The sequence below is a fragment of the Schistocerca nitens genome, chromosome 2, assembly GCF_023898315.1.
Source record: "Schistocerca nitens isolate TAMUIC-IGC-003100 chromosome 2, iqSchNite1.1, whole genome shotgun sequence".
Classification (NCBI taxonomy): Eukaryota; Metazoa; Arthropoda; class Insecta; order Orthoptera; family Acrididae; genus Schistocerca; species Schistocerca nitens.
The window spans coordinates 940,845,920-940,865,474 of record NC_064615.1 but is presented as its reverse complement, the minus strand read 5'-3'; positions in this window follow the sequence as shown (position 1 = coordinate 940,865,474).

The following is a 19,555-nucleotide window of genomic DNA, read 5'->3' as shown; positions in this document are numbered from 1 at the left end:
GGTGGAAGAGGATAGTTCCCTTCCATTTCTTGACGTTTTAGTTTGGAGGAAGGCTGATGGATCATTGGGACATGCTGTTCACAAGAAACGTACCCACTCTGACTTGTATTTACAGGCTGATAGTTGTCACCATCCGGGTCAGTGTGAGGGGATACGGAAATACAGAAGCGTCCGATCTTACCCGTCGGCTTTGACCCATGACGTCACAAATACCGCGGAAACGACTATAAACAATTCCAATATGGCGGATATAAAAACATCGCATACGTATTGTAAACACTGAAATACACAAGTTTCACAAAAAGCCTAATGACTGTAACGGGACAAGCGTGGGAAATTAGGGGTTTTTGGGTGGGGAGAAACTAAATATACAGAAATGTAGCCACCGACCGCCATTCAAAACCACGCAAAACAACGAAATAAATCAACATCACAAAACTGACCAAATACCAAAAAACACATTGCTATCCATAATCGGACACTTCCCTTAACCTATATAGCTCAACAGAACCTACCGATCACATCCCCCAATAGAAAACTAAGAAACGAAAGCTTCCCTTACACCTACATACATCGGCAGTTATGCAGTTTAGCAGGTACGGAAAAAATTTTTCATTTTTTTTCAAAATTTGATCATCATGTGTCGTTATGCGGTGGGGGGAGTCTGCAGTGCCCCCCCATCCCCCCACAGGCTTCATTAGTGTCAAATCAATATTTTCGAATCATAGGCGGCCGCTGCCGCGGCCGCATTCCAAAAAAAAACTCCCAACCTAACCTCAAGTGGGCTACGCTACAGATCAATATGTTCATGAAATTGCTTCATATTACGTATACATGTTCATTAGTGTCAAATCAATATTTTCGAATCATAGGCGGCCGCTGCCTCGGCCGCATTCCAAAAAAAAAACTCCCAAACTAACCTCAAGTGGGCTACGCTACAGATCAATATGTTCATCAAATTGCTTCATATTACGTATACATGTTCATTAGTGTCAAATCAATATTTTCGAATCATAGGCGGCCGCTGCCGCGGCCGCATTCCAAAAAAAAACTCCCAACCTAACCTCGTATTCAGGGCTACGCTACAGATCAATGTGTAGGTCCCTTACGTCACGGGTCAAAGCCGACGCGTGAGATCGGATGTTTCCAACCTATACCCAATACACAAAACATACATAAATAACCAAAAAAAAAAAAAAACGGAACTTACCTCAAAAAAGTTCCAGCTCCACAAACTAGATTGGCCACCACAATCACACACAAATGCACACACGCACGCACGCACACACACACACACACACACACACACACATACAAAAACACACACACACACACCAACGAAAAAATACTGAACTAAAATAAAAACCCAACCCACCCAAACGTCAACCCAACCATGAACACACCACCAAAGAGCACCACAAATAAAAACAAGACATCTACAAACACGCCACAATCGCAAACCAAACTCCGCGCCGTAATGACGTCACACACCACAACACGCTTACGTCACGGGTCAAAGCCGACGAGTAAGATCGGACGTTTCTGTTGACCCGGGGATACTTCGTATCTTGGTACACAGGGCACATTTCGTTTGCGAAACTGAGACTTTGCCAGCTGAGGAGGCCCATCTCGAAGCTACATTTCGTCAGAATGGTTTTAGCGAAAGACAAATTGAACGTGCGTTGCGCTATCGACCAACTGTGCATCGGGTGACTAATGATAACACTGAATCGATACCTAAGTCCACTGTCTTTTTGCCCTCCGCAGGAAGCACTTCCAACAAGATCGGTCGTATTTTACGGAAATACCATATGGTGCAGTAGAATACTGCCACTGAAAATCGTCGAACGTTACAACTTCACTTGCACTGTGGTGAGCGTCTGCGTGAACTTTGTATTCGATGAAATTCTCACTTCATAACATCACACGTTTTACCTGTTTTGAGCGTAATTATTCGCCATATTGTAAACATTTTTTGATGCACTGACAACAATGATACACTTTCACTGAATTTAACTACAGAAGAATGGACTATGGACAAATTGAAATAAAGCTGTTTCAAGGCGAGGAAAGACAGATTTACGTTTGTGATCAACTTGAAACATGCTACGTCACTACGAAAGCTTGGCTACTGCGTATGAAATTTTCACTTACTTTTGGGTGTCTTGATGGCTGTACGGCTGGATACTCGCGTAATTTAGCCTTATCTTAAGTCGTTCTTCTGAACTGATTAAAGGTTTGTCCCACTTCTCCTTCTCGGCTGAACTGCATCGACATGAAAAAATGAAAGTTATTAGAACAAGCCCTGAAAATTTTTTAAATACATTCATGAAATGATTTTTGATCGAGTCCCTGTTCGGGCGCCTAGTGTAGCGTTGCTCTTCGGGAGGAGGGGAGGGGGGCCGAAAAGAAAAACAATTATTATTTTGACAAACTGCCTATTGGCTTCTGTCTCGGGTTCTTCGGCCGACGTTCATCTAAAACAATTTTGAATTATTATTTTATATACTTTTTTTTTAAATGTCGAAAAAGTGAATATTTTGGTGGACCACTTGGCAACAGAATCAGGGATTGATTACACTATTATAATAACATACGCTGAGCATTAAATACCTGAATAAGAGCAGCATATTGATATATTTGCGATCGTTCGGAAGAAACATTATCATTTCTGTGCTTTTTTATAGTCGCGATGTAGTCATACCCGGAACAACACTAAGGGACCAAAAGATTTATAGACTTTAAAAAAATGCAACACTACACAATTAAAAAAAGAGTTGATTCAGAAACAATAGGAAAACGATAATGTTCTTTCTGCCTCATGCTGCGTTCGGCCCATCAGCATGATCGTAATTTCTGGTGGTGAACTAACACAAAATAATTATCATTCAAGTAAATAAGGAGATGGTAATCATCAAGGTTAATTGACTAAACTGAGCACACTTATCTTTAACACATTTTTTTAATGCTACGTACCTTTTCATATTAAATTACAATAGATGACCATTGTGGTTAAAAACTTTTTACATAACAGTCAAAATGTCCTCTTGATGCTGTCTGTTCGTAATCAATTACAAGAAACTACACGTTTTCTGATTGGAAAAATAACAATTAGCACATTCACTCAATATTTTCACATAAAATATAAAATACCGACGCGGAACGCAGCAAGTCCGCGTCCGCCTTTCATGGAATACAAACAGTAAAAGGTGAGGCGCCCAATACCTCATTTGTCTTGAAACAACAGAATTCTGTTTTATATCATTAATCGATACATGTACATAGAGATTTACAGGCACCGCGCAAGAACGGCAAAGATAAAGAATAATAGATTCTGTCGCTGCTATGCGATGGTTCATTTCTTTTACTTTACAATTGTTCGCTTACTATAGGCCATCAGGCGTTTACTAATGAGCGTATATTAATGTTTGTGAGGCGAAAATTACTAATACAGGGTGATTCAAAAAGAATACCACAACTTTAAAGATGTGTATTTAATGAAAGAAACATAATATAACCTTCTGTTGTACATCATTACAAAGAGTATTTAAAAAGGTTTTTTTTCACTCAAAAACAAGTTCAGAGATGTTCAATATGGCCCCCTCCAGACACACGAGCAATATCAACCCGATACTCCAACTCGTTCCACACTCTCTGTAGCATATCAGGCGTAACAGTTTGGATAGCTGCTGTTATTTCTCGTTTCAAATCATCAATGGTGGCTGGGAGAGGTGGCCGAAACACCATATCCTTAACATACCCCCGTAAGAAAAAATCGCAGGGGGTAAGATCAGGGCTTCTTGGAGGCCAGTGATGAAGTGCTCTGTCACGGGCTGCCTGGCGGCCGATCCATCGCCTCGGGTAGTTGACGTTCAGGTTTCATAACTAACCTTTTTCGTAGGACTCTCCATACAGTTGATTGTGGAATTTGCAGCTCTCTGCTAGCTCTGCGAGTCGATTTTCCTGGGCTGCGAACAAATGCTTGCTGGATGCGTGCTACATTTTCATCACTCGTTCTCGGCCGTCCAGAACTTTTCCCTGTGCACAAACACCCATTCTCTGTAAACTGTTTATACCAACGTTTAATACACCACCTATCGGGAGGTTTAACACCATACTTCGTTCGAAATGCACGCTGAACAACTGTCGTCGATTCACTTCTGCCGTACTCAATAACACAAAAAGCTTTCTGTTGAGCGGTCGCCATCTTAGCATCAACTGACGCTGACGCCTAGTCAACAGCGCCTCAAGCGAACATATGTACAACTAAATGAAACTTTATAGCTCCCTTAATTCGCCGACAGATAGTGCTTAGCTCTGCCTTTTGTCGTTGCAGAGTTTTAAATTCCTGCCGGCCGTAGTGGCCGTGCGGTTAAAGGCGCTGCAGTCTGGAACCGCAAGACCGCTACAGTCGCAGGTTCGAATCCTGCCTCGGGCATGGATGTGTGTGATGTCCTTAGGTTAGTTAGGTTTAACTAGTTCTAAGTTCTAGGGGACTAATGACCTCAGCAGTTGAGTCCCATAGTGCTCAGAGCCATCTGAACCATTTTTTTTAAATTCCTAAAGTTGTGGTATTCTTTTTGAATCACCCTGTATTACACTGCTTAGCTGGGTGGTAACGTGTTTGCCTCCCATGCAATGGGCCCGAGTTCGATTCCCGGTCGGGATGGGGATTTTCTCCGATCGGGGACTGGGTGTTGTGTTGTCCTCATCATCGGCCGCAAGTTGCCCAATGTGGCGCCGACTGGGACAGCCCGGCCAAAATGCCATATGATAATTTTTTTACTTAACCTTGCTTCCTCCTTGAAGAGCCTCGTGTAACGGAAAATGGTTATCAACGGTCAAGTATACTCATATAAGGTCAGATCCATCGCGAAATGGCTACCACAGTGAAAATCCGATGAGACTTTGCATAGACGTATTGATCATTGTCTGTAGTATGCCCGTCGATCGCGTCACGTTGCTCTTTTGTTCTGAGCGTACAAAGAGCTAGTATAGATGCTTACAAAATAGTGTCTCCCGCCAAGCATGGGTGCCCGCTGTGAGGTTTCGCCTGATTTCATGCAACTGCACATAACGCACCTGTCGTGCATTTCCTCCTTCATGACCATTCTTGGTCGCACACTGCACGGGCAGTGAGAGCTTTCCTGAAGCATTTTCGATGGGAAATGTCTGATCACCCACCCTACAGCCCAGTATTGACTCGCTCTGATTTTTGTCTCTACCCACATGTACTGCTGTCTATGGAAACATTTTGGCACAGAGAACAAGCTGCAGATCAGTGTAGAGAATTGGTAGAAAGCAAAGGCATCTGCCATCTATGACGAAGGTATTGGAAAGTTGGTACAATGCTTCGACAGATGTCTCAGTCGGACTGATGACTACGTAGAGAAGTAGCCAGAAGGTGTAATTAATTGTTGCAAACGCCTTGCGAGCCCTGCTTGAACTTGCAAGGCGCTGTGATCGATTCTGTGGCGTGTTCATCACGAAATGTTTCCGTGTCGTTAGCCCGTGGTATCTAAATCAAAGACAGGTGCAGGCTCCCGTGTTCGCTAAAGTCGATACCTACACTTTCATTTTCAAACTGCAGCACCATTAAGGCGGCATGCAACGATCGAATTGCTACTACGTCTGCTACATGCTTCTGCACTGATCAGCCATTATGACCATGGATCTTTCTCGTGGTCGTGCGGTAGCGTTCTCGCTTCCCACGCCCGGGTTCCCGGGTTCGATTCCCGGCGGGGTCAGGGATTTTCTCTGCCTCGTGATGGCTGGGTGTTGTGTGCTGTCCTTAGGTTAGTTAGGTTTAAGTAGTTCTAAGTTCTAGGGGACTGATGACCGTAGATGTTAAGTCCCATAGTGCTCAGAGCCATTACGAGGTAACCGTGGATCTACTATCGATATAAAACCGTCTAGGCGATAGCAACGTCGCCTTATGAGGAATGACTGCACACACACACACGCACGTTGTAGAATGGGGAAGGCACACGATTTATATGAGTTTCACCAAGGCCAGATTCTGATGGCCCGGAGACTCGGCACGATAATTTCGGTAATTGCACGACTTTTCGGATGTTCGAGGAGTGCTGTGGTGAGAGTCTTCAACACATGGTGAAACCAATGGGAAACCATCAGTACATCGTGGGGTTGGGCGCCACTCCTCATTACAGCTGTACGACGTCGTTGGCTGGGTAGAGTGGTAAAATGGGACAGGCGGCGAACTGTGGCGTAACTAACATCACACTTGCTGGGCAGAGTACAAGTTTGCCAGAACACACAGTGCACTGAACCCGAGAAGAATTCATCATGAGACGATCATGTTCTGCCTCATGCAAGAAGGAGACACTGCCTCAAGCAAGTGTCGGAACTCGACAACGACCTATCGAGAAAGCAGCGTTCTGTGACACTTTACTCGCGATGGTCGAGATCCTACAAGTGTCGTGTTGATACAGGGTCATTAAGCTCCCCCCCAGGGACTTTTTATGCAACCTGCACTACGGATGTATCAGGAATCGTATCCAAACGGGCGACGGATACGTAATCGGTATAAGTTCCCTTTCAGAGCTTTGGGCAACAGTTAACAAACGCAATCGTACTGTGAAAAATGCAGGTGAGGACTGAACCTAGATATACCTTACTTCTACCATAATTATCCAAGTACCTACAATCGTTCTCTGTGTAATTACCAGTGTAGCCATACAGGTTTTGCATGTGAGTTTGTTTCGTTTACAGCACTTCATCTTTCGTAAATGGTACATAAACGTTGCATTATAAAACGTGTTTCACTATTAGAAACAACTAAATTAAAAGAAATATCCAAATGGGAAGCGTGGAAGTTGTGGTGTCACTGCCAGACACCACACTTGCTAGGTGGTAGCTTAAATCGGCCGCGGTCCATTAGTACATGTCGGACCCGCGTGTCGCCACTGTGTGATCGCAGACCGAGCGCCACCACACGGCAGGTCTCGAGAGACGTACGAGAACTCGCCCCAGTTGTACGACGACGTTGCTAGCGACTATACTGACGAAGCCTTTGCTCTCATCTGCCGAGAGACAGTTAGAATAGCCTTCTGCTAAGTTAATGGCTACGACCTAGCAAGGCGCCATTAGCCTTATATAGCTTGTATCTAAAGAGTCTCACTTGTATCGCCACAATCTCCAGATGTCTCATCAAGAACGATGTATACAAAGGATGGATTAAAAGATAAGTACCAAAGGAGCTACGTACTTTTCTTTATAGCATTCATTAAGTCTCCTGTTTCAGACCTCACTCCATCCTTCGTGAGTTAGCGCGTGCATCTTGGCCGCCTCTTTCAGTTAGTGTGTTGGCAAGTCTGCCGACACTACAGAAGTAATAACTGTGTGGTATATAACCCAATTAAGAGATAAATATACGAGATGACTCAGTTGACCTCGCCAATGTCGTTTTATGCAAACCCACATGACAGAGCAATGATGTTGATCAGTTCGCTCTGGCTTTGTGGCGCGTCATATATTAATCTTTTCATTGGGTTATATACGGGAAAGTTATTACTTCCATATTTCCCATTTTGATATTTCCTGTTCATTTAGTTGTTTCCAATGGTGAAACTCACTTTACAAGGCAACGTTTCTGAGCCATTTGCGGTAGATTAAGTACTATAAATGAAATTAACTTACAGTGACATCAAAACCTGTATGACTTCACAACTAACTACACAAAGAAAGAGTGTAGCGAGTCATACATATATAACGTTTTCATTGACTTATATAAGGGGAAGTTATTACTTCCATATTTCCCATTTTGATATCTCCTGTCAATTTCGTTGTTTCCAGTGGTGAAACACACTTTACAAGATTAAGTACTATAAATGGAGTAAACTTAGAGTGGCATCAAAACCTGTATGACTTCGCCACTAACTACACAAAGGAAGAATGGAGGCACTTGGATAAGTATGGCAGAATTGAGGTATATCTGGGTCCAGAAGTGTTTTGTAGCTCACGGCCAGTCATCACTTGTATCTTTTGTAGAGTAAGCCTGTTCCTTAACAGTCGCCCAAAACTCTGAGAGGGAACTTGTACTGATTACGTAGCTATAGCCTTTCTGACTAGCGCTCCTGATAGAGACATGATGTGGGTTGCATAAAACGGATCGGTAGGGGCAGCTGAATCGCCCGGTATAGAATCAGTGGCTTCAGAGAGGCCATACTCGACGCCATGCAACGTCTCAGAGGCGCTAAGTAACTAGCGCGCGGGGTGGACAGATATTGTTCACTATGCCGTGTAGAATCGTAAAGCCATGACACATACCTTGAATCGGGAAATGGGCTCGTTTGCAGCAAGGCAAGACTCCAAATGGGCAGTGCGGCGACGTTTGGACCACCACAGGCTGTCAGCACAGCGATCATTGTTGCGGCTTCCCTTAACGTGGCATTAGAGTGAGGCAAACACGAAAACAAGCAGTAGAAATCCTCGCCCTGTGCGGGCGGGCATTATGTTGCTGAAATGTAAGCCCAGGATGGCTTGCCATGAAGAGAAAAAAGAAGCGAAAGATATCGTCGACGTACCGCTGTGCTGTAAGGGTACTGCGGATAACTGTCATAGGTATCCTGCTTTGAAACGAAATGGCACCGCAGAACATAACTTCAGGTTGTTGGGCCCTATGACGGGTGACGTCAGACTGGAATCCCACCGCCGTCCAGGGCGTCTCCAGACACGTCTCCGTTAGTAATCGGATCTCAGTTCGAAGCAGTACTCATCACTGAAGATAAGTCTACTCCAGTCAATGAGATTCCAGGCCGAAAGACATGTCCGAAAGAATGGACACGATATACTGTATAATCAAGGCAAGAACAAGGATGGACACCAACCTTGAACGCTTAAGGGACTCTCGAAATGCCGCGAGATATGAGGATAATGAGCAAGGGGCACTACATCAGTTGTTGTGTTGTTGTGGTCTTCATTCCTGAGACTGGTTTGATGCAGCTCTCATGCTACCCTATCCTGTGCAATCTTCTTCGGCTCCCTGTACTTACTGCAACCCACATCCTTCTGAATCTGCTTACTGTATTCATCTCTTGGTCTCCCTCTACGATTTTTACCCTCCACGCTGCCATCCAATGCTAAATTTGTGATCCCTTGATGCCTCAGAACATGTCCTACCAACCGGTCCCTTCTTTTTGTCCAGTTGTGCCACATACTCTATTCAATACTTCGTCATTAGTTATGTGATCTACCCGTCTAATCTTCAGCATTATTCTGTAGCACCACAATTCGAAAGCTTCAATTCTCTTCTTGTCCAAACTACTTATCGTCCATGTTTCACTTCCATACATGGCTACACTCCACACAAATACTTTCAGAAACGACATCCTGACACTTACATCTATACTCGATATTAACAAATTTCTCTTCTTCAGAAACGCTTTCCTTGCCATTGCCAGTCTACATTTTATATCCTCTCTACTTCGACCATCATCAGTTATTTTACTCCCCAAATAGCAAAACTCCTTTACTAATTTAAGTGTCTCATTTCCTAATCTAATTCCCTCAGCATCACCCGACTTAATTCGACCGCATTCCATTATCCTCCTTTTGCTTTTGTTGATGTTCATCTTATATCCTCCTTTCAAGACACTGTCCATTCCGTTCAACTGCTCTTCCAAGTCCTTTGCTGTCTCTGATAGAATTACAATGTCATCGGCGAACCTCAAAGTTTTTATTTCTTCTCCATGGATTTTAATACCTACTCCGAATTTTTCATTTGTTTCCTTTACTGCTTGCTCAATATACAGATTGAATAACATCGGGGAGAGGCTACAACCCTGTCTCACTCCCTTCCCAACAACTGATTCCCTTTCATGCCCCTCAACTCTTATAACTGCCATCTGGTTTCTGTACAAATTGTAAATAGCCTTTCGCTCCCTGTATTTTACCCCTGCCACCTTTGAAAGAGAGTATTCCAGTCAACATTGTCAAAAGCTTTCTCTAAGTCTACAAATGCTAGAAACGTAGGCTTGCCTTTCCTTAATCTTTCTTCTAAGATAAGTCGTAAGGTCAGTATTGCCTCACGTGTTCCAACATTTCTACGGAATCCAAACTGATCTTACCCGAGGTCGGCTTCTATCAGTTTTTCCATTCGTCTGTAAAGAATTCGTGTTAGTGTTTTGGAGCTGTGACTTATTAAACTGATAGTTTGGTAATTTTCACATCTGTCAACACCTGCTTTCTTTGGGATTGGAATTGTTATATTCTTCTTGAAGTCTGAGGGTATTTTGCCTGTCTCATACATCTTGCTCACCAGATGGTAGAGTTTTGTCAGGACTGGCTCTCCCAAGGCCGTCAGTAGTTCTACTGGAATGTTGTCTACTCGCTGGGCCTTGTTTCGACTCAGGTCTTTCAGTGCTCTGTCAAACTCTTCACGCAGTATCGTATCTCCCATTTCATCTTCATCTATATCCTCTTCCATTTCCATAATATTGTCCTCAAGTACATCGCCCTTGTATAGACCCTCTATATACTCCTTCCACCTTTCTGCTTTCCCTTCTTTGCTTAGCACTAGGTTTCCATCTGAGCTCTTGATATTCATACAAGTGGTTTTCTTTTCTCCAAAGGTCTCTTTAATTTTCCTGTAGGCAGTATCTATCTTACCCCTAGAGAGATAAGCCTCTACATCCTTACATTTGTCCTCTAGCCATCCCTGCTTAGCCATTTTGCACTTCCTGTCGATCTCATTTTTGAGACGTCTGTATTCCTTTTTGCCTGCTTCATTTACTGCATTTTTTATATTTTCTCCTTTTATCAATTAAGTTCAATATTTCTTTTGTTGCCCAAGGAGTTGTACTAGCCCTCGTCTTTTTACCTACTTGATCCTCTGTTGCCTTCACTACTTCATCCCTCAGAGCTACCCATTCTTCTTCTACTGTACTTCTTTCCCCCATTCCTGTCAATTGTTCCCTTATGCTCCCCCTGAAACTCTGTACGACCTCTGGTTCTTTCAGCTTATCCAGGTCCCATCTCCTTAAATTCCCACCTTTTTGCAGTTTCTTCAGTTTTAATCTACAGTTCATAACCAATAGATTGTGGTCAGAGTCCACATCTGCCCCTGGGAATGTCTTACAATTTAAAACCTGGTTCTTAAATCTCTGTCTTACCATTATATAATCTGATACCTTTTAGTATCTCCAGGATTCTTCCATGCATACAACGTTATTTCATTATTCTTCAACCAAGTGTTAGCTATGATTAAGTTATGCTCTGTGCAAAACTCTACCAGGCGGCTTCCTCTTTCATTTCTTAGCCCCAATCCATATTCACCTACTACACTCCTGGAAATTGAAATAAGAACACCGTGAATTCATTGTCCCAGGAAGGGGAAACTTTATTGACACATTCCTGGGGTCAGATACATCACATGATCACACTGACAGAACCACAGGCACATAGACACAGGCAACAGAGCATGCACAATGTCGGCACTAGTACAGTGTATATCCACCTTTCGCCGCAATGCAGGCTGCTATTCTCCCATGGAGACGATCGTAGAGATGCTGGATGTAGTCCTGTGGAACGGCTTGCCATGCCATTTCCACCTGGTGCCTCAGTTGGACCAGCGTTCGTGCTGGACGTGCAGACCGCGTGAGACGACGCTTCATCCAGTCCCAAATATGCTCAATGGGGGACAGATCCGGAGATCTTGCTGGCCAGGGTAGTTGACTTACACCTTCTAGAGCACGTTGGGTGGCACGGGATACATGCGGACGTGCATTGTCCTGTTGGAACAGCAAGTTCCCTTGCCGGTCTAGGAATGGTAGAACGATGGGTTCGATGACGGTTTGGATGTACCGTGCATTATTCAGTGTCCCCTCGACGATCACCAGTGGTGTACGGCCAGTGTAGGAGATCGCTCCCCACACCATGATGCCGGGTGTTGGCCCTGTGTGCCTCGGTCGTATGCAGTCCTGATTGTGGCGCTCACCTGCACGGCGCCAAACACGCATACGACCATCATTGGCACCAAGGCAGAAGCGACTCTCATCGCTGAAGACGACACGTCTCCATTCGTCCCTCCATTCACGCCTGTCGCGACACCACTGGAGGCGGGCTGCACGATGTTGGGGCGTGAGCAGAAGACGGCCTAACGGTGTGCGGGACCGTATCCCAGCTTCATGGAGACGGTTGCGAATGGTCCTCGCCGATACCCCAGGAGCAACAGTGTCCCTAATTTGCTGGGAAGTGGCGGTGCGGTCCCCTAAGGCACTGCGTAGGATCCTACGGTCTTGGCGTGCATCCGTGCGTCGCTGCGGTCCGGTCCCAGGTCGACGGGCACGTGCACCTTCCGCCGACCACTGGCGACAACATCGATGTACTGTGGAGACCTCACGCCCCACGTGTTGAGCAATTCGGCGGTACGTCCACCCAGCCTCCCGCATGCCCACTATACGCCCTCGCTCAAAGTCCGTCAACTGCACATACGGTTCACGTCCACGCTGTCGCGGCATGCTACCAGTGTTAAAGACTGCGATGGAGCTCCGTATGCCACGGCAAACTGGCTGACACTGACGGTGGTGGTGCACAAATGCTGCGCAGCTAGCGCCATTCGACGGCCAACACCGCGGTTCCTGGTGTGTCCGCTGTGCCGTGCGTGTGATCATTGCTTGTACAGCCCTCTCGCGGTGTCCGGAGCAAGTATGGTGGGTCTGACACACCGGTGTCAATGTGTTCTTTTTTCCATTTCCAGGAGTGTATGTTTCCTTCTCTCCCTTTTCCTACTCTCGAATTCCAGTCACCCATGACTATTAAATTTTCGTCTCCCTTCACTACCTGAATAAATTCTTTTTCCTCCTCATACACTTCTTCAATTTCTTCATCATCTGCAGAGCTAGTTGGCATATAAACTTGTATTACTGTAGTAGGCGTCGGCTTCGTGTCTATGTTGGCCACAATAATGCGTTCACTATGCTGTTTGTAGTAGCTTACCCGCACTCCTATTTTTTTATTTATTATTAAACCTACTCCTGCATTACCCCTATTTGATTTTGTGTTTATAACCCTGTATTCACCTGACCAAAAGTCTTGTTCCTCCTGCCACCGAACTTCACTAATTCCCACTATATCTAACTTTAACCTATCCCTTTCCCTTTTTCAATTTTCTAATCTACGTGCCCGATTAAGGGATCTGACGTTCCACGCTCCGATCCGTAGAATGCCAGTTTTCTTTTTCCTGATAACGACGTCCTCTTGAGTAGTCCCCGCCCGGAGATCCGAATGGGGGACTATTTTACCTCCGGAATATTTTACCCAAGGGGACACCATCATCCATACAGTAAAGCTGCATTCCCTCGGTAAAAATTACGGCCGTAGTTTCCCCTTGCTTTCAGCCGTTCGCAGTACCAGCACAGCAAGGCCGTTTTGGTTAATGTTGCAAGGCCAGGTCAGTCAATCATGCAGACTGTTGTTGCCCGTGCAACTACTGAAATGGCTGCTGCCCCTCTTCAGGAACCACACGTTTGTCATGCCTCTCAACAGATACCCCTCCGTTGTGGTTGCACCTACGGTACGGCCATCTGTATCGCTGAGGCACGCAAGCCTCCCCACCAACGGCAAGGTCCATGGTTCATGGGGGCAGTAGTGGTTGGATAACTGAGAATTTGGGTCAGATGGGAGGTGTGATAGGGTAGGCTCTGAGCACTATGGGACTCAACTGCTGAGGTCATTAGTCCCCTAGAACTTACAACTAGTTAAACCTAACTAACCTAAGGACATCACAAACATCCATGCCCGAGGCAGGATTCGAACCTGCGACCGTAGCGGTCTTGCGGTTCCAGACTGCAGCGCCTTTAACCGCACGGCCACTTCGGCCGGCGTGATAGGGTAGTCCGTGAAGTTGCGATCACCACTGTGTCAGGATGGCACACTGGTGAGTGCATCTGCCTAGTAATCTGGAGACCCAGGTTGGAATCCCGGTCCACCACAAATTTTCATCTTTTCCCATTGATTTAAATCAATGCCCATTGACAGCCAAAGTCTTGAATTCCTTAGTGTCTTGATACTAATGACAGTTGGCTACATGTGGTTGGACCGACATATCAGCCGGAAGGCAAAGAGTGTGGCATCTGAGGATGATCCACCATCTATGTAAACAGCTCTAGTTCCGTTTTGGCCAGACTTTTGAAAGACATGTTCGCGCCAGACTCAATGAATTCGTGAAACAAGGGACTGACGTGTAAAGACTGTATTTACATTGCAAAATTACATCAGCAAAAGCAACAGAAAGGAAACCACAAAAGAATATGGTCATTAACACTTCCTTAGAATTAAATTTATGCCACCAGGTGTTCGAAATGTGCCCCCCTTACTGTAATACAAGTTTGCGATCGATGGTGCAAGTATTTCAGGACAGAAGAGCTTCCTTCGATAAAATTTCAGTTGTACAACGCACTGTTTTAAATCCTCTTGGGTACTCAGGACTTGTGCATAGACTTTATTTATGAGATTATGCGAGAGAAAAAAGTCAATGGTGTCAAATCAGACGAATGTACAGGTTAATAGACAACGCCTTCACCACTATCCAGCGGTCAGGAAAGAACGGTGTGAGTGTTTTCCTAAGCACGGACAAGTAGCGGGACAGACACCCATCAAGTTGCTACCACATACATCTATGTATTTCAAAGTGGTACTTCCTCTAAGAGTGCCGATATCACGACGACAAGAAGTTGTTCGTATCTTTTACCCATGAAGGTTTCTTCAGTGAAGTATGGGTCTGCCACGTAATCCCCAATAATCTCGCATCAAACGTTCACATTCCACTGTCTCTGGTATGATGCGGATTCTCAGCAGCCCATATTTCTTACATTCAGCTTTCCATGCTTTGTGAAGATAGCTTCGTCGGTAAAGAACTTCTTTGCAGAAAGAACTTATTGTCATGATGTCGCACGTGAAAATTCCATCTTACTTACGCAGTATCGTTGGTTAATCTGCTTGTGAAGTGACAGATGATACGGATGGAATCTGCTTGCGCGCAAAATGCGAACGGCGTAAGACTTAATACTGCCATTTTTACTATTCGAATGATATCAGAAGCGAGTGATACTTCGACACGAAAATTAGTCTACTTTACGTATTTTCATTCGCTTATGTCGCACGGTATTATATTTTGAGGTAATTCTTCCCATTCTACAAGGATATTTTTGGCTCAGAAACGGGCGGTTCGGGCAATAAGTGGTCCGAGTTCACGAACCTCTTGTCGACCTCTGTTCACGAGTCTGGGTATTTTGACATTGGCCTCTCAATATGTATATTCCTTATTGTCGTTTCTTGTTACCAATATTAGTTTATTCCCAAGAATAAGCAGCTTTCACTCGGTTAATACTCGGCAGAAATCAAACCTGCATTTGGATCGGACTTCCTTAACTCTTGTGCAAAAAGGTGTGCAGTATACTGCTGCATCCATTTTCAATAAACTGCCACTCGAATTCAAAAAACTTAGCAGTAATCCACGCGCCTTCAAATCGAAACTGAAGAGTTTCCTCATGGGTCACTCCTATTCTTTGGAGGAGTTCCTTGAAAAATTAAGCTGATTCTTATTGTATTGCTGATAGCGATTACTTAAACTTATGGACTGACTTTTTTCAGGTTCATGAGCATTTATTTTTATCTCTTATTACTTTTATGTTGTAATTTCATGTACTGACACGTTCCATGACCTTGGAGATTTGCTCCTCAATTTGGTTGCTATGGAACTTGACGTGTAAATAAATAAATAAGTACACCCACCAGATAACTGAGGACGTAGGTTGCAGGTGCTACTCCTAGACGATGAGGATGGCACACGAGTGGAATTCGTGGCGGCTGGAGAGTGGCGTGTGGTGAGTGGCGCGCTGTATCAAACGATTCAGAAGACGTCTCGACAGAAAAAAAAAAAGGGAAGACAAGCAGCAGGAAATCGTTCAACGACAGTAGGATTCGTTATGAATTTCAAGACTGGGCAATTCCTCCCACATGCGTCTTACAGAAATACGATAGCGGAAAAATCGGAACAGTTCGAGCTCGCAAAGCAGTTTATCAGCTTGTTCTCAAAACGATACACTTGTTCACTGCTAAGAATAGAGTCATTCTAAAATCATTTTACTAGCTGGACAAGAGTGCCTTAAACAGCCTCCTGTATATTCACATCTAAAGACAAATGACGATGTTTCAGCAGTTTCAGAGACCATATTGCTGTAGTGGTAGGCTAGCCGACTGAAGTCATCATCAACACAGTCGCCGTATGGAGTCTAAGCATGCACTGCAATAAATGTTTTCCGTAGATACTGCAACTTATAAACCTAATCGCATTGTATCAACGTTTAAAAGATACATATTACAGTGTTACGTTAATGAACTGAAAATGGATGATGACTTCAAACTGCAGATCAAACAAAAATGTCAGCAGCACTTTCAGTTATCTCGCATGGTATATTTTCGGGCAACTCTGTGCAGTCACCAAGAATATTGTTAGTCTACAAAAGGTTGGTCAATCAGATTTACGTTTCTGTTCCCGAACTTCGCGTCCTGTATTGCTGCCGCACCGTGCAATCGACGTAGATAACCTCTGCGAGCTACATCGATCTAGGGCTGATTTCCGTGCTGCAAGCAAGCACAAGCAGTGGCTGCACTAGCGACGCTGTCTGTCCGAGACAAGGCTCGCTATATTCAGCATTTTTTATATGGGTCTAGTTGCGTGCCGTATGAGACCTGTAGCATCCACTACTATCCTATTCACTTCGCTTGCTGGTTCTCCGTTAAGCCCGTCTCACACGGAGTAAGGTTCTCCGCAAGTTTGCTAGATGGCGTGCATGTCTGCCGGCTAACAGGTGTGGGTGACGGCCACTTTGCATGCTGAACCTCTCATGCGGTGTATGACTCGGCGCGAAAGTTAGCTGGTTGAGTTGACTTCGCGAGCTGGACGAACTGTTCCGCAAAAAGCAATTTATTCCCTCACATCTTGTAGCTTCATTTGTCAGGTCCATTTCGTTAATGGTCGTATTTATTGCGATATTTTGGGATTAAGTAAACTGCTGCAAGACTTTCGGAACGTTTACAGGGAAAAATAGAGGTTGCTATGAATTTGTGTTTGGTGCATATTACGTCATGTTTCTGCGTATGAAATTAGCTAACATATTCAATTTTTCTTTAAACTTTGAAGGGCATTGATATCTTTTACCAATCTCGAGAAAATGGATCGTATATAAACCGCTTAGTCGCAAGCACACACATCAGAATGAAATATTCACAAAATTCCTCGAATCTCGTAAACGGTTTCTGATATCTAAACAAGATTTTGGTAGCGATAGTGCGCAAAGAGGAGAGTATTTCTCCATATGATTAATATTCTAATCTTCCGTATCTACCACGATATTCAAGAGACTACAGATTTTTTTCAGTGAATCGATGTAATATTTAAGCGCCATCAATAGCTGGTGAAACGAGATTTACTGTGGGTTTGGAACAACATATCTGGGGCAGTTTCTTTTGTGTACCGAGAATGGGCATTTTCATAAACCACTGACCTGTCTTCCCATCAGTTGCTGTTTTATGATTCTGTCGCAATTCCAACTGCGTTAGAACGTTACTGATATGAATATTTACAAACTCTGCTGAAGCAGTTTCAAATGTGTCAATAAGGAAAATCAATGTATTACTCAAAACTCGACACTGACAACGTCTGTCTGAACAAAATTAAAGTGATAATAAGTCTGGCGAAAAGAAATTGATATTTCTGTTGAAATTTTAAAGGAATCCTACACCCCAGTACATATGTGTTTAATAAAGAGTGACGTGTATTGACACTGGCACAGAATCACATTTCTGTATCTCAGTGATCTGAGAAATATGAAAACATTTAAATCCACAAACTACAGTAAACTATCTATCAAGATGTAAACAGATTATCAATATCTTTGACAAACTAAAAGATGTTTGTGGTGAAAAAGTACAATTCCTCATTATGTATGCGGTTAGGACAGAAAAGATGGCATGCTATGTGCTATTAACTGTTTCCACATTTCATAGATTATTGAGGCATAGAATAAAATATGTTGCCCAGTTTCAGTTCATATCATTAGTTATTAAAAATACACTGAAGTATAGGGTTTCGCCTGAATTTCAAAATAAATAGCGATTTATTTTCCCCAGACTTATTATCACCTTAATTTATCTTCAGAGAAACGTTACCAGTGATGAGTTTTGAGAAATACAGAAGACTCCTTGTTGCCATCTTAATCGGTCTCTTTCGCCAAAATACAGCTGCGTTTATAAACATTCATCTCACTAACATTCTGATGCAGTTGAAATTGAGACAGAATCATACAAGAGCAACTGATGTAAAGACATGTCAGTAGTCTATGAATGGCTCTGAGCACTATGGGACTTAACATCTGAGGTCATCAGTCCCCTAGAACTTAGAACTACTTAAACCTAACTAACCTAAGGACATCACACACATCCATGCCCGAGACAGGATTCGAACCTGCGACCGTAGCGGTCGCGCGGTTCCAGAGTGTAGCGCCTAGAACCGCTCGGCCACTCCGGCCGGCGTAGTCTATGAAATGCCCGTTCTTGGTATAAAAATAAATAGTCATTTCTTCACATATTTATATAATACCCAGTAATTCTCTTTTCACTAGCTATCGATGGTGCTTAAATATTAATCATTTCATTGAAAAAGAGTCGCTTGAGTATCACGATAGATACGGAAGTCACGATAGATACGGAAGTTTCGAATATTGATCGGATGGCGAAATACTCTCCTCTTTACATAATGTCATTTGCCAAAATCTTGTGTCGATATCTGAAACCGTTCACGAGATACGAGGAATTTTGTAAACATTTCATTCTGGCTTTTCCGCTGGCGCGCGAGCTCGCGACGAAGCACTTTATATACGATCTATTTTCTCGAGACTGGTAATAGATAGGAACACATATCAAATTTTAAAGAAAAATTCAGTATGTTAGCTACACTTTATACGCAGAAACATAGGGCATAACACGCACCAAAAACAAATTCATATCAACCTCTATTTTTCACTGCAACTTTCTGAAATTCTGTCAGTAATATACGAGGGGCGTTCAGAAAGTAAGCTCCGATCGGTCGCGAAATGGAAACGACTATGAAAATCCGATAAAGCTTTGCACAGATGTGTTGGGTAGAGTCTCTAGTATAACCCCAGTTAGCATCACGTCGCTCTTCTCATTTCTGAGCTCGCAGTGAGTGCGTAAAGATGTCTAGAAAATAGTGTCTGCCGCCAAGTACGAGGGCCTGGTGAGAAATTTCGCCTGAAGCTATGCAGCTAACATTACATAACTGTCGTGCTGTTTCTTCTTCAAGACAATTCTCAGCCGCATTCTGCAGGGGCAATGAAGATGCTCCTGCATCGTTTTCAAATGGAAATGTGAGATTACCCACAATACAGTCCGCAATTGTCTCCCCCTGAGTTTCATCTCTGGTCACATGAACCGCTGTCTTTGAAGACAACATTTTGACACAGACAACGAGGTGTAGGCCAGCGTGGAGAATTGGCGGAAAGCACTGGCGGCT